General features: G+C 34.5%; 1 long non-coding RNA gene across 1 annotated transcript; it reads right to left on the minus strand.

Moving 5' to 3' along the window:
• Positions 1–773: 773 nt before the first annotated feature.
• On the minus strand, positions 774–12,091 carry LOC149774160 (uncharacterized). Its single transcript, XR_016416993.1, has 3 exons — positions 11,703–12,091; positions 9,205–9,252; positions 774–4,252 (listed from the first exon to the last, which is right to left on the minus strand). It is a non-coding gene; the product is annotated as an uncharacterized LOC149774160 (long non-coding RNA).
• Between the last annotated feature and the right edge of the window lie 1,346 nt (positions 12,092–13,437).

Below are 13,437 nucleotides of genomic sequence, written 5' to 3' on the forward strand. Positions count from 1 at the left end.
ATAAAGCACCATCAATGGAGAATGAAAACCTGCTGCAACCGAATAGGTTTTAACTCATCTTCCTGTATATGTTTTGGGTAAGCTTGTTCCCAGTTATAATTTAAACTTGTGACAAAAGCAAACTTATTGATCATGAAACCTAACTGTGTTCGTCTTGACCGAGTCATAATGATAATAATAAGATTGTTGATTATAACATTCGTTTGGTTTGTGCAAGACGGGCCCAATATGTGTTAACAGCTGACAAAAACTCAGACTTATATTGAAATGGTCAAACAGGTTCTCGCCCAATATAAAAGGAGTGACTAGAATCATTTGAGTGAGCTTTGCATGGGTGAAGAAACATGGATTTATTGAAGACAAACTAATAATGCTTAGTTACGAGAAGAAAAAATAGAGAAACCACAAATAGCTCGATGTAGTGGGACTGTCCAGAGACTCTTGTGCACATCTGTGTTCGATGCAAATGGCTTATAGTCCAGATATCCATGCTTGCAGCCTCTATTTTCGCTGGACCTTTAGTTGCCTGCAAAGTGTTGCCAAACGTTGCGGAACGTTACCAAATCACTTGTGCACGCAGAGGATCATGTGGTATCTTTCTACTACATGATAACTCATCGGTTCATAAATCAACCATAGCGACATCCTTCACAAAGGAGAACGGTATCCACACTTTGTTAGAAGTGATAGTTGGTATGAAACTTGTTCTCACACATTTACTAAGTGACAAACGATATATAAGCCATTAGAGGGTTTGACAACAACCACAAAACTGAATACAAAGAATAATTTAATAACTGAGTTTGCTGGCGGGAAAAGTGCGTATAGTTGTTCGGGGAGTACATTGAGGGGATCAACTGATGTACGTCTGTGTGTGTGTGTCTGTGTGTCTGTGTGTGTGTGTGTGTGTGTGTGTGTTAACAACCAAAGATGTGACAAATATCATGCCACATAGATCATAACGATAATTACAACATAAGGACGAATTAGCGTCTGGTACGTATGAGAGTACTCCACTATTCTCATCTCCATACTCAGTCTACAGACATATTTCTAAATGATGAACAAACGGACGGGTTAGGTTCTGATGATCATATCCTGAGATCAAAATTTAGTTATCAAGAAATAGCCTCTGTTATAAAAGAGTTAAAACTTAGGAAAACCCAGGACAATGATGTTATTCAAAATCAACATTTACGTTACGAGACAAAATTAACCAATAGCAATAGCAATATACATAGTGTTACATTCCTTGTGATTGAAATGATGTATTAATTGTTTCCATATTAATTGGTGGACGAGAACCTAAAAATGACAGGGCAATCGTACAGTTGCTTAAATGTTGCTTGATTTATATAAAATGTTTGAAAAGATTGGGTCATAGTATTATATATAACTATCCTAATACTGAACAAGGGGGGTTTCAAAAGGGATTGAGTAGAATAATAGCATCGTTCAGCCTAAGCAATTCTTTTCACTTAATAACTAGGATCAAGAGTGATTTTTTCTGCTCTCTCCCCGACTTTTCCTAAAACACATAAAACATCCAAGGAAAGATTGTACATGTATTAAAATAATCGTACTGAGATATATATAAAAATGTAGTGATGAACAATTCAAAGTCTGAACTTTTTGTGTCATTCGGCATGGAGGTGTTTTATCAACATTCTTATCAGTGTTTGCATTAATAACCTTCTATACGTTTTGCAGGAGCAAAAGTCGGGCTACTTGTTGGGTTCACCCAAATTGGAGTCACTATGGTATAAAACTGCTAGCAAAGACACCAATCCATTTCAAAAGATGTTTGGTGTATGAAACATATACTCCCCGAAATGGAACTTCACCTTCAAGGTTAATAAATGTTATGTATTAGTTTTTGACATAAAAGACAAACAATATGTGAGTAGATTTAGTGGGTAATCAGGAATAAAAAAGATTTTACATGAAACCGAACATATTGGAATCTCTGTTATCTCCAATTTGAGAATGTTTGACAAAATAGATAATGTTTGTACAAAAGGCAGAAAAACAGTTTCTTATCTTGTTCATATTTGCATAAGCATGTTTAGAGCCACTCCTCATAACAAAAGCAGTTTGTGTAAAAAAAAAGGGTGACACCGTTAACCCTTTATGGCTCTGAAGTTAGGTCGAACAACATATACATCGACTTATGGAAAGATCGATGTATTTCAGCATAATTCCACCAATGTTTTTAAAGCACGCGATCAGGAATGAGTGAACGTTTACTGGAAATAAAGATAATTTTATCGGACAATGATGAAAAGATGGAAAAAACACTTTCGTCTAACTGTGCCATCTTCCAGAAAATGTAAAGGTATTTATATTCAGATCATGTATATGTCTTTCAAATGATCATATTACAGAAGATAAGTGTTTTATTCCCGATATACGTAAAATTTGTCACAAAAATACTATTTGTGAATTTATTGAATGCATTTATGTAAATGATATTTCCGGAAAAAATACGATAGAAACACGTTAAAAAACATGCAACCCGTTCGTATGAAAACAAGCACTTTGAAAGCTTGTGCCAGATGACATGTTCCGCAAAGGATTTAATAATAGTTGATACGTCCATAAAGCCCTCAGTTTTATGGCACTTATGTTTGTCATTTCAAAATGCAAAATTCTTTTCAGAGTTATTAGAAGACGGGAAAAAAATAATTTGAATATATAAAAGCAAAATGAGTATTCTTAACACACGTTAGGATCTCGATGTTACCAAACATATTAGGTTGGTTCGCCCATTTAAAGAAAAGGAGGCAATTAAATATTGGTTTGAGACAAATGCTGAAAATTTGAAATGGCTGAATGATTATTGAACATTTTTATTACAAACTGTACTTTTAGGAATAGCTTAGAAAGTCTGCACTTCACTCTCAATAGACCACTGTGGAAATTATGATGTGGACAAGGAATGTATTTGAAGGGTTGTGAGGCATATCGTGAAATTTTTTGAAATTGTAGAAAAGATGCTAGTCGACTAATGTTATGTTTCAATGGTAACACTAACAACTGTTTGATAGGTGGTTTACATATGAGGAATTTGACAAAGATTATGACAAAATAACACAACTCATACTGATAGAAAAGTTCAATAATTGTTTCCACAGTGATGTCACAAACTACCATGATGGGAACAAGGATGAAGCTTTAGAGAATATAACTAGTACATATAATGACAATTTTATAACTCACAAAGTTTCACTTGTCAATATATCTTCATTACAGCAGGTTTTTGTTAAAAGCATTTCAGTTTGACTCGAGTACTTCCAAACCTCCAACTGACACAACTGATAGGAATCAAACTTCTGGAACGGCTGATCAGAAATCCGTATCACTTCCTACGTGTACTTATTGTAAGAAAAAAACGGAAAGATATTTATAATTGCAACAGTTTGTAATTAAGTCATCAGAAAAAAGACAGAACTGTTCCAATTGGTCATGTTTCTAAAAGGTCAAGATCATGATTATGTACTGAAGGCAATAATTATATTATGGAAAGCAATGTGTACACGTACTTTAGACTTAATAACGTTACATCTGGTGGTATTTATGAGTGAGGTGTTAATCAAGGTTGCATACGCTTCTATAACCATATTATCAGCTATTTTGGCCTCGCAATAAATGTGTATGCTAAACGAAGCTTTGTAAATCAACCTAGTTTATCGTCATCCTACCCAGCTTTCCTACGTTTCATCACCAACCCAACTTGTTTCTTAATTTAGGTCAAGAGCTATACAAATATTTTAAGGATAGCTCTTTTTCACAAGAACAGAGCAATATTAATGTCTTGTCATTATATATCCGTACATTATGTTTGGAAAGGTATTTTTAAATTTTGCAAGAAAAGTTTCATTTACGTTAACACAGGTTACGACTGTCACACTTAATAAGTCTAACCTGAAAATCTAAATACGCTAATTTTAGTGCCTTCATTTATGTTACTTAAATTATCACAACATACTTATCTAAAACCATTTATAAAACATAACCAAATTAAATACCAAATGAGCAAACTGAGATGGATAATTGCATGAAAAATGCATAGATCTACACATGTAATGATATTATGTTCTTCTGTTCGGACAATCCGTCCTCAGATACAAAGTTAATCTGTCTGTCCATTCCCGCAACCAATATTGGCATACTTTCTATTGTAACCATGACATTGGCAACGAATGGAACTCCATGGAAAGTGGTCAGCAAGCCATCCCTGACATCTAGGACACTGAAACAAAGACAGTAAAGCGAAATAACCATTTATAATACAAGGGCATTTTGGTTCTCATATCGCGCACATTGCATATCACTATATATTTATTTAATGACCTCAACCACCTCAACCAGGATTATAAATTGCATTTATCCAGCCATCTGTCATACATACTATATTACACACACACACACACACAACTTTCTCATAGTAAATTCTGCTCAAAATAGTTTATTTGTTCGCCTAACACAGACGTCAAGTTCATGGATAACGAAATGTGAAAATTGCAGCCATCACACGAAATGTGAAACTTACAGCCATCACACGAAATGTATCATATATTGTCAGCTTTTGAAAAATATATACTCATGATAACACCCATGAGATGATTTATTTCAAATATTGAACAAAAGTCAATATAACGATACATTCCAAACTGTATTATGATCTGTCCTGTCGATACATATGTGGTTCTTCTTATATTTTCCTAATGGTATATAATCCATCAGATAAACGTTTTGTCACTGCTTATACATTCATAATGTTATTACTTTTTGCACATCAGTTACACTTTATCAGATATTATATATTCCAAATAGTATAATATTCATCAGACCCATGTGTGTCTCTTCCTATATGTTCCTCATTGTATTATACTCTGTGCATCACATACAAGTGTATAACTTAAACATTATTCATGGCACTATACTGTGTCCCTCAAATACATGTATATCACTTCCGAAACATTCCTAATAGTATTACACTCTGTCCATCTGTTACATGTGTAACAATTATTATACATTCCTAACAGTATTATACTCTTTTGATGAGAAAAAGTTGTAACACTTGTTATACATTCTTCACAATATTATAATTTGACCCATCTAAACACGTGTGACACTGTTTATACGTTACTAATAACATATAATGCTCGGTCCATTAGACGCACGTGTAATACATTTTGTACTTTCATCCTAGTATTCTACTCTGCCATCATATATATATATATATATATATATATATATATATATATATATATATATATATATATATATATATATATATATCTGTATGTATATGTTCACACTTCTTATACATTCTTCACAATATTATACCCTTCAAACCAGATAGATGTTTAACACTCCTTATACATTACGCATGTGTTAAGCCCTTCAAATTAGACACATCTTACACATCCCAATATAATATGTCCATCAGATACAAGTGCAGCACGTCGTATACATTCCGTATAATATTATACTCCTTAAATCAGTTACACATGTAACACATTTTATACATTCCAAATAATAAACATGATTGTCATATAAACGTGCTATCGATTCTTATAATATTATTATAGTATGTACATCATATACACGAGTAGGACTTGTTATACATTCCTAATAGCAGTATACCCTGCTGATTAGATACACGTGTAACACTTATACATCCCTCGTAGTACTATACTTTTCCCATCAGATATGCGTGCAGCATTGCTTATACATTCATGATAGTATTATTCACTTCCCATCAGATTCACGTGTAATACTTTGTACAAATTCTTCACAGTATTATACTCAGTCCATCGCATACATACAAGTGTAACACTTCATCATAGTCATAATGGCATAAGCCAGTATACATATGTAATCGAAGCATGTTAAAACATTACATCTTGTAGTTTGAAGAGGGATTAAGGCAATCATCTGTGAAATTTAAAACTGTTGCAATGAGTAAAAGAAATACATAGTGCAAATGTTTCTTTTCATTTATTTGCAATGAAATTAAAAAAATAAATGATGAGAAAGTGAATTCGCTTCTTCCATATTAAACAATAGGCAGATATTTTACACTTTGACCTTTGACCTTTATGAACCTGATGTGTTACATCCCTTTTCAAGCTGTCTAATTCATTGTTGATATCTCAAAAATAATTATGGCTAGTGGCATGTTCCTGTCATTCATTATAACATTTGCAACGTGTCTAAAATCGAATCGAGTCGCGATGACAAAACATTGTGTAACAGACCTTTCGAACCTAACTTTGCCCAGAATAATTACTTGAGATTGTACTTGTCCCTGTACGAAGCCACCGGACAGTTAGGAACCAACACCAGTCACGGCATTATGTACGATGATTATGCATGAGGCTATGTTTTGTGGGCTTTATATTTCACTCCAGACTAAGGAAGCAAGAGGGACATTCCCGTCCTATAAAATCAGGTCTGATTCTTGTGGAAATTCATTTTGCAGCACATCTACTCGCAGAAATTACGATGAACGTCATCCTGTATGCCGTGTTCGACAATACCATAGAAATCTACTGTTTGGGAGAAGTCATTCTAGACAACTAAAAGCAATGGAAGACTAATCCATCTTTAAATGTTGGAGAATCTATGGAAATGGTAGGGGAGGATACCGTGGAAGTAGAACCCCAAGAAAAAGATGAAAATTATATAGTGATGCAATTCAGATGGCCAGAACAAGAACAACATTTAGTTTCTGTTTCGCCAAATACCTGGCATACAAAATTATGGAACTGATCAAGAAAGATTGCTATGGATGTTAAAACGATTATCCCAGTCACATTCAACATGATAAATGTCTGATGCTGAGTCAAGAAGAAACATTGGACGAGTATCTGGGCGAAGCATGGAGTCTCATCTCGGACGAATCCGTGTTGCATCAGTGGTTTAAAGACATGCGTGATCGTTCCTCTCTCCATTGATGACTCCAGAGATCCATCACATCGAAGCTCTCTTGTCTCAGAGTGCAGAGACGAAACAAAGAAACGGTTACTTGTCAGACATTTTCAAGCAAAATGTCAGGATTGAATTTATCACTTATTATGACCTGTGAAGAAAAGAAAAAAAAAAAGAAAACAAAAAGGGATAACTGGGGACCTTATTATTTTTTGAACTACAGTTCGTACACTGCTTCTTGGAATCATGTCGTGTGTGCTAAAGATAAACTGCCTTATGGCAAACCTCAAGACCATCAAGCTTATGTTATCAACACGAACGACAGTCATCTCACAGGAACCCACTGGGTAGCCGTCTACTTTCCTAAAGAAAGTTGTGTGGAGTATTTCGATTCATATGGATTCCGATCTTTGGAAGACGACATCATTGACTTTATGAGAAGCAATGCTCAGACAACACGATTCAATAATGCGAAATTACAAGACACAGATTCCATGGTGTGTGGACAATATTTTGTGTATTTTCTTCATCAACGCAGTCTTGGATATTCGTTAGAACTTTTTGTGACTTATTTTGATAGTCACTCTTCTAGAAACTATGACAAAGTAGATCGATGGTTTGGTGAAAATTATGGTTATATTTTGTTTTTAGCTATGAAACGCAGTATAAATCAATGGCCCAATGACTTCCATCAGTGGAAGTATGACTTTCGTTCACAATAGATTGTTAAAATGTTTGTTAGTTTCATCAATTGCGACTAGAGGGATCGTATGTTTGCCGAATGAATGTACATAAGTGTATGACTACAAGTTATCTGAATAATTATTGGGATTTCGTAAAGTATGTGTTTTATAATATATATTAATGTCAACAAAGATGACCGAATATGAATACTAGATCAATCAATCCATGATTACTATTTTTTGTACACGTAATTTGAATACATAGCTTTTGTTTACGGTTTAATGAGTATCATAGTGGATTATATAACACACCCGCCTCTTCACATTATTGACGTTGCCGTCATGCCAGGTAATTAAGTGGAAATTATAATTTTAAGTGTAAAGGTACTGTAAAAAACTGGAAGAAAGTTTTACTTGTGAATATTGAAGAACTCGCTTCATCGAGAACTCATCCCAAGTGTAACGAGACGCTCCCCATTTCTGGTTGGAGAAGTCGTCTCAACTTCACCTGACGACGTACCCCCAAAAGCATAACTGCTAATTTGGAGATGTCGCTACAAGGCTGTGACTGCTTTATGTGATCAATTACATGAGATTATAATTCATGGTGATTGATCTTTATAAGCAATGTTCTTAAAAAACAATAATGAACTGAGTCGTGCATACTCGAGGCTGATGTGATGTGATATTCTATTTTTAACGTAGCTTTAACAATGTTTCAGTCGTATCGCTACGATGTCTGCATTGTGGCAGTTTATAGTGATGGGGCACTCGAGCATCACGCTGCAGACATGTAGCATGATGTCACACCAAGTCACATTATCCTGACACTAGACCGACCAGTCCTAACACTGAACTCTTAATGCTGAGCGCCAAGCGAGGCAATTGTTAGTACCATTTTGTAAGTCTTTGGTATGATTCGGCCTAGTGATAACCAAGAGGTAACAATCATCGTCGTACCCTTTATTGCATCATATATTATATGGCTTCCTAATTTCTCCTTAAGTTTAGACTCTGTCCGTCACAAACATACATTTAATTGCAACTGTTTTTTTAAAACTATTTATTTTAAATGAACCTCAATATTTTAATTCGAATATGATATTCGCCTCTTATCATAAGTAATATCGGACTTATATCACCGATAACCATTTTTAATGGTTAAAATATATGAAGTACTTGGTGATTATCTGACGGCATCACTTAGTCTGTCCATCCTCTAATTTCACTGATGTGCATCGACATCCCCACCAACCAACTATATCACATGTTTTGTGAGGGGTAAAAAACAGAGAAAGTCCAAATTAACGTTAGCGACGAATTCCACCAGTTACACTATATTACAGACACAATAACATTGTCTTTCATTCTTCAAAGAAAAAGGGTATCAAAGAGGCACACATGTCCACAAGAATCATCAAAATTTAACCTTTTGGTCCAGTCCTCGCAGTATGCCTGATATTATTAGGTATCATTACCTACCTTTATGTTTCAATGCTGGCTGAATTCCTGAGATTATAAATTATCATTACTCACCTTTATGAATGCTGGCATAATGACTGAGATGAAGAGGTATACTTACTTACTTAATGCCAGGATGAATGTTGTAATGAACGTAGGCACTTACCAGCTGAAATGAATGACAGCTTACAATTAATGTTGTTTTCAATAATGCAGGGACGTGCCATTTCAAATGAAGGCTTACATACAATTAGTGCTATATCATTATTCAGACTCTCATTACTTAGAATAGGTATGATATATTTTGATTTTCATTGATATGCGGTACACTATATGTCTATTAGCTGCTGATTTTATGATACTGACTACGGAGTACCCACGACTTGCTACTTTTGCTCTGAAGGAAGACACACATCCAGTCAATTATGTACCGTTCAGTGACTGATGGGAATAATTCCCCAAAAGCCGACTCAATGAAGTCCAAAAAGGAATACCACCCACCACATTAAGTGAACGTTATGATTATTAAGCATACCGATTCGCGTAAACACACGGGACTACATATATGAACAAACACATCTTCTGGAGATATCTAAATTAGCACTGACCAACAAATTTATTCCAAAGTCTGAAAATACAATTCAATTAAAAGTCATTACAGATGTTTTATTTCACGTTGATAAGACATATCCCCGGTTAGGAAGATAATATATGGGTCAAATGCACAACATGTGTAAAACTGTACAGAAATAATTACAAACTAAGTCAAAATAATTGCTTGTGGGTCAGAGTATCTAAATTATATGCTACAAGCCTTGAAATAAAAGAAAAGCAACAGCAAATTTATTAAATAGCATTTTAAGTACGAGACTGTAAACATGCGTATTGGAATGTGTATTGAGGCCTTCGATACATCCGAAGCTATCTGCTAAAACATACACATGCACAAAGTGTCAAAATCTAACTTTGAAATGACTCTTTCCAGGAGAAAAAAAAAACTGAGATCTAGCTTAGTATCTATCAAAGTATTTTTATGGAAGGGAGCTATTCTCCCATTAGATAGTCATAACAATTCGTCAATTTATAAACCTTAAGTCACACTTACAAGGAAACCTAGAAAATAGTACCATCATATTTCAATGAAAGTGAGAGATCATTGTGTATAAACTTCACCCATTCAAATTCAAAATATGCAGCAAGGAAACTAATATCATACAGAATAAACACAAACATAACATCGTCATGGAAACCAATAGAAACATAAACTAGACCGAGCTGAATTAAACGATTTGAGTCGATTTGTGAGACATTTTAGCAAAACATACATGAACAAAGTTTAGAAGTTCGCACAATAATACTCCCTCAGTTGCAGCAAGTAAAAAATATTAACATTTAAACACAACTGAATACCCACTGCTATCATTATTACGGTTATTTACCTAATTTCATCTAACTTTTGTCTTGCTATTAATTCGATAAAATATGATGTTCCAAATATATTATGGAAGAACTAAAATCATGCATTCAATATCACGCATTGACTTTCGTTTCAGTTTTATCTGTATTTATAACAGGTTTTTTATCTTAATGAATCTTACGATTTCAAATTGAACCTGAGCAATAAAGTCAAACCAGCCCTTGCATATTCTGTATTATACACGGGTATAATACCTTGGTTAATCACATATTGCATGAGCCATATTATTGCATTACTTTGGTTAAAGTACCCAAAGACAGGACTGTTAACGTCGTGTTTCCTTCAAAATAATATCAACAATTTTGAATATTATTAAGGATCTATAGCTGATATTCCTATGGGGAAGGTAAAATAAAAATATACATATTTTTCTGAATTTAGAGACTTTATTATTAAAATTATTATTCTCATTTAGTGTGCAGTACAGACGACAACATGAACGTTACTTTTGCCACTGGTAAGAAAACACAAAATGTTGAATGCAATTTCCGCTACCATTTCATCTTTGTAATAGTCGTCTAAGTCTTCCTTTATATGTAGCAGATATATACATGTGGCATGATATAATTCAGGTATTATTTGAGTGGCCCCGAGTGGCCGAGTGGTCTAAAGCGCACACCGTTCCGGATCACTAACATCTCACCTCTGTCTGCGTGGGTTCGAGTTTCAGGCTCTCATAGCGTGGGTAAGTGTGAAGGCATGCCAGTAGCTTCCCGTGGGTCGGTGGTTCTTCCCTGATTTTTCCAGGGTTCTTCCTCCACCAGTTATAATGGCCGCCATGCATAGTCTATGTCGTGCTCAAAAATGATGTTAAATCCTAGAACAACAACATGTATTATTGGAGTCAACCATAAGATCGCCGCACGGTGATGCCCAAAACCCCGTTGCGATTACCTAAATAGATTTGAAACGACGTTAATGAACATTGATCCGAAATAATAAATAAAGAGGACGCGACGTGAATAGATAAAGAGTATGATATTGGTAAAATACATTATATAAGACACTACAATATAAATTCCAATAATTTTTGTGTAATTCACATTCATGTCATAGACTAAATACTGAAAGGTTTATTTTATGCATAATTTATAATTAATCACTAAGATCAGGATTTTCCTTCCAGGTCTATTAGTACTTACCAATCCCTTGATGTGTTTGTCCTGCAAAGAGTATATTAAACTTGACATTAGAAATGTTGAAATAAATTTGGTTTATTTCGTTTCAAAATAATTTATCTCCGCCTACGCATATTTGACAATGTAAATTTTAACAAGTGATGTTTGTACAATATATTTATTTTTAGTCGTTATAGTTTTGCATCGCCATATCAAGTAATTCACCTTGTGCTATGCAATTATTAATCAACCTTATAGAGTGCACACTGCAAAGCCATATATTATTAACACGATAGCGAAAATATGCAACGATATCAAAGTATTGATATTGGCCATTTCTCTAGAATATTGTATTTTAAAATACACATGATATGCTATCATCACATGCACTTAAAAGCACCATGGTCTCGCAAATAAAGAATGCAGAAGAAGTTATATATATATATATATATATATATATATATATATATATATATATATATATATATATATATATATATATATATATATATAATCTATTTACGAACATAAACAACTTTGGTTGTAATATATCCTACTAAGGTCTCCCATACACAAGATAGTACATCAAGCTTTACATACATAGATTATATACATATGAAGTCATAAATTTGTGAATCTTAACAAATAGGGGCGCCGAGTGTTCTAAAGCGCCCACCGTTACGGAAAACTGTTATCTCACCTATGTCTGCGTGAGTTCTATTTTCGGATTCGGCTAATGTGGTTATAATCCAAATGTAAGTGATCAGTACACTGTCGGTACCCACACGATTGATATCGGAGAGTCTTTGCAGATAAACGTTCCTGGTTTGACTGAACATATTGAATTTCAAACGGACAAACCATTTTTCCGTGCATAACTGTCCAACCTAATCGGTATACCATATTCAATAGTACAGCAGGTGATAGACATATGCCGGCTAAAATTGACATCAGTGAAAATGAAGTATGAACATCAATGAACTCTGGAAGAAAACGAACGTTATCGTTTCGGACCACATGCTCAATAAATAACTAAGTACGCCAGTTATCATATCAAATAAGTAACGAGCAGAGTGTCAAAAATCCCAAAACCTGCTTGTAGTTTTACAAACCATAGCTCTAGCTCGTGGCGGGCAGACCGCTAGTGCTGTGATGCAAGAAAAACTTGGAGTGTCTGAAATTTATATGCAGTTACACGGTCGTCAAGAACCCTCATAATAAGTTATGCTTGAATGCAAAATAATAATGTCGCAAGCGCATATCACAAATTGTAGTCGTACATAGGCCGTGATCAAAACCTTCAATTGGGCTTGCATATTTCTCAGAAAGACATGACTGCATTGCAACCGATGTATTACCTTTCACTCTATCATTTACCCCATCACAAGCAGCATGTAAAAGACATTTACTTCAAAGCGAGTGTAACTAAGCATCATGTGACCAAGTACAGATGCATGCTGCGATTCTCTCCCACAAGACTTTCTCATTGAAGGACCGCGTGACCTAATGATAGTCATTTACATGTCAAAGGAACAATTTCGCATTTGCTTCCTTATACTTGTAATTAAACACACATTAAAATTAATTTTATATTATGAAGTAATAATTAGGGTTATCTTGCCTAACGTCAAACTGCAATAATAAAAAGTACAATAAGAAATGCATGTGAATCACATTGAAGATGTATCGAACACACCTAACAGAAAATGTCCCGCATTTCTAATTCAAGTACAACATAATAAGCCTATTGAGGGGAAAC

The sequence above is a fragment of the Sinohyriopsis cumingii genome, unplaced genomic scaffold (assembly GCF_028554795.1).
Source record: "Sinohyriopsis cumingii isolate HCF-2022 unplaced genomic scaffold, ASM2855479v2 utg000426l, whole genome shotgun sequence".
Lineage (NCBI taxonomy): Eukaryota > Metazoa > Mollusca > Bivalvia > Unionida > Unionidae > Sinohyriopsis > Sinohyriopsis cumingii.